At 47.7% G+C, this 3,727-nt stretch overlaps 1 pseudogene across 1 annotated transcript; it reads left to right on the top strand.

Annotated features, from left to right (window-relative positions):
• Nucleotides 1-1,307: 1,307 nt before the first annotated feature.
• Nucleotides 1,308-2,948, top strand: LOC149841719 (gallate 1-beta-glucosyltransferase pseudogene; annotated as a pseudogene). The gene has a single exon (XR_016430729.1). The product of XR_016430729.1 is annotated as a gallate 1-beta-glucosyltransferase pseudogene (transcript).
• Nucleotides 2,949-3,727: the final 779 nt, after the last annotated feature.

The raw sequence follows: 3,727 nt of genomic DNA, 5'->3' as shown, positions 1-3,727 counted from the left end.
TCTTATTATTTGCAGGTTTAGGCTATTATGTTACACTAACCGGTACATAATATGCCTCCACTCCCTAAGCTCACCGGTTGCACGATCCATTTGCCAGTATGAATACACGACACCATATGAACATGTTTGGTGTTCCTTCTTCTAATATCTCTTCCCATCATGTGCGAGTGAGAGAATGTTGAGTTGGGTACCGGGTTTGCCCATGATGGGTGAGATCCAGACCTGGCCCATGTTAGAGAAGGGGGAGGTTTGAAAACCGTTCATTTCTTCCACTTCTAGGGTTCATTCCTGATGAGTGGAAGTAGAGGGTCAGAAAACAGAGAGAGATAGGGTTGTGTACACTTGTGATTGAGAGAAATCTCAACAGAACAAGAAGACTGTGCAGAGTGGGTGTTTAAGAGAAAGATCTCAATAGAGAGAGATTTGTGCATAGTGAAAAGAAAGAAGAAGACGGTGAAACTGTCTTTGTGGTGATTCAACATAGTGGGCACTTGGATTTGTGGATTCACCGTTCTCTCCAAGTGAAGGCACGCATTCGTTGAGCAAAACGCGCATCAACGATCCGGTTTTTTCGCTTCCGCTTCAAAGAGTGAAAAGAAAGAAGAAGAAGAAGACGGTGAAACTGTCTTTGTGGTGATTCAACATAGTGGGCACTTGGATTTGTGGATTCATTGTTCTCTCCAAGTGAGGGCACGTATCCGTTGAGCAAAACGAGCATCAACGATCCAGTTTTTTCGCTTATGCTTCAAAGAGGTATGTAATGTAAACCCTATTCTTGGATTTATATGTATTGATGCATGAATACGTATGTATTTTATCGTTCAGGCTGACCAACCAGCTGACAGAATGACAAGCCATCAACCAACCAGTCAAGACCTACCTGTCAAAGAGACTAAGTCGGGTAGAAGCTCAAAAAATACGAACTAAATGATTAGGGATGGCAGTGAACCGGGGCGGAGGTGGGGAAGAAGGTCTTCACTCCCGCCTGAATCCATCTATAAGGTTGGATTAGATCAAAACAGCTTGAGGGGTACGAAGATGGGGGATGACATAGGGGATGAGTGGAACGAGACTTGTGGGAAACTGAATTATTAGGAGAGCCCATGTGAAAGGAGCCGGTTTTTGCACGAAAGGCTTGTTTTAACAAAAAAAACAAAAAAGTTACGGGCCAGATATAGGCTCAACAGGGTGGGACCGTGGGGGGTGGGAACTGGGCTTAGGATGCTGCCAACTTTCTTATGCGTCATCCATTACGTAAGAATATGCTGACGCAGACACCATAAAACAGGCTGCCAATGAAAAGATAATCGTGCCCCAAGAAAAATCAGGAGGAACAGAGGAGGCTTGCTTAACAATGGCCACACCTACCCGGCGCACCCATGTTATGTTGGTGGCGTTTGCAGCACAAGGCCACCTCAACCCCATGCTCCAATTCGCCACTCGTTTAGCTGCAAAGGGCCTCTATGTCACGCTAGCAGCCACCCACGATGCTCGCCAGCGGATGCTGACAGCCCAGAAGGACCTTCACCACTCCACCCCCAAGGCTGCAGCTGAGCAAGTCAAAGTCGACTTACAGTCATTCTCCGGCGGAGTGGACCCCGAGTCTTACGGAGACATCGATGCCAAAACGTACATGGAACGGCTCGAGACGGTCGGCCAACAGAGCCTGACCGAGCTCATCCTGCACCTAGCTGGTCAAGGCCGCCCGGTCTCGTGCCTGGTCAACAACCTCTTCATGCCGTGGGTTGTCGATGTCGGTAACCGGCTCTCTATCCCATGTGCCACTTTGTGGATCCAGTCGTGTGCAGTGTATGTTACGTACTACCGGCACTACCATAAGCTGACTGATTTCTCCGAAATCGGTTCGGATTTTCAAGTCCCGGGTCTGCCACCTCTCAAGTCAGAAGATCTGCCCTCCTTCGTCCTTCCCAATAACCCGCATCCGCTCTTCCTCAGAGTGATCCATCAGCAAATTGAGAAGATGAAAAGCGTTAGGTGGGTGCTTGCAAACTCGGTCAAAGAGCTCGAGTTCGAGGCAATTGAGTCCATGACCGAGCTCCAACCCATAAAACCAGTTGGCCCTCTCCTGCCGCTCGATCTTCTTGACCGATCCGATACGTGTGATATCCGAGTTGACATGTGGGCAGTCACACCGGATTGCCTAGAGTGGCTGGACTGCCAGCCGGACAACTCGGTCATCTACGTGTCGCTCGGCAGCATGGCGGATCTTCCGGCAGAGCAGATGTCCGAATTGGCTTGGGGTTTGAAGAACAGCAAGACCCGGTTCTTATGGGTGGCAAAACCGAAATTGGACGACTCGGATGTGAGGCTCCCAGTGGACTTTGTGGAGGAGACTCTGGATCAGGGTCGGGTCGTGTCATGGTGTCCACAGACTGATGTCCTAAAGCATCCAGCACTCGCTGGGTTCCTGACACATTGCGGGTGGAACTCGACGCTCGAGACGTTGTATGCCGGAGTGCCAGTCATAGCATTCCCCCAGTGGACCGACCAGCCGACCAACGCCAAGTTCCTGGTTGACGTCTACCGGGTCGGGGTCCGGCTCCAAGTGGGTCAAAAAGGGGTTGTTCCCAGAGAGGAAGTGCAGAGGTGCATTGGGGAGCTGATGACTGGGGAAAACGCGACGGAGATGAGGGAGAATGCACTGAGATGGAAGGGTGTGGTCAGGATGGCTTCAGACCGGAACATACAAGAGTTTGTGGATGAGATCGTCTCACTGGGTCCAAAATCCGAAGTGGAGTGAATGTGTGGCCTTGGTTGAGCTGGTGGAGTGAGTGGCCTTCATTCTTTAGTAAGTTTATGTAAACGGAGTGCAGTTTGGCCTTCAGGTCCACAATTATTCGAGGGGACATATGAGTCGGTTTATCCAAACAAGCCCAGAACTCACGCATCTTTGCAACCCAGTTCAGGTTTTAATATCCGAAATTCTCAACTCTCTGGTAGCCGCTCACAGGTTATGTGGACAATAGATAGATAGATAGATAGATAGATAGATATAAAGAGAGAGAGAGAGAGAGAGAGGGAGAGAGAGAGAGAGAGTCACTGGTAGCCGCTCACAGGTTATGTGAAAAATAACGTGCGAAATGGGTTTTTCAGACTTTTTTCATTGCTCTTGAAACATTAGATTCTTACACATGGGTGGGTTTTTATAAGGTTCGAAATAGATCGACTATGCCTGAGACATTTATGGGATCGAAACTGCAAAAAAAAAAACCTAAAGACAGAAAAACCCACTTATCACGTATCATTTAGCACCTAACTTGTGAGTAGCTACCAATTTCTCAGAGAGAAAGTGGTCACAAGTTTTTTTTTTTTTTTAAGGCAAGCTGGGGCCCACCAGTTATACAACCGTACCATTGGGATTTGAACTTGCAACGTCCCAACACAATATGACAGGTACTCACTCCTCCTACTAGACAACCGGAGCCCCACCGCTGGTGTGATGGTCACAAGTTGCCCTTACGAGTGGGAAATGTAAAGGGATACGACCCATGGAAAGATGTAAGGAGGATCAATTCAAAATAAAAGTTGATCTCTTCAAAGATATGGTTTGTCCTTATTTCATGGTCCATCCTTATCTTTAGTGGTTTTCTATTTTCTTGTTGTTTGCATTATATAAATGTTGTATCTTCTCTCAAAAATATATGAAAAAGACTAACATGAGCAAGTTCCTCGTGGATGTAGGTATCTATTGGCTGAACCACGTAAA

Source organism: Nuphar pumila, chromosome 3, assembly GCF_984573655.1.
Source record: "Nuphar pumila chromosome 3, dmNupPumi1.hap1.1, whole genome shotgun sequence".
Classification (NCBI taxonomy): Eukaryota; Viridiplantae; Streptophyta; class Magnoliopsida; order Nymphaeales; family Nymphaeaceae; genus Nuphar; species Nuphar pumila.
The sequence above is the reverse complement of the archived record's forward strand: the minus strand, read 5'-3'. Positions and strand labels throughout refer to the sequence as shown.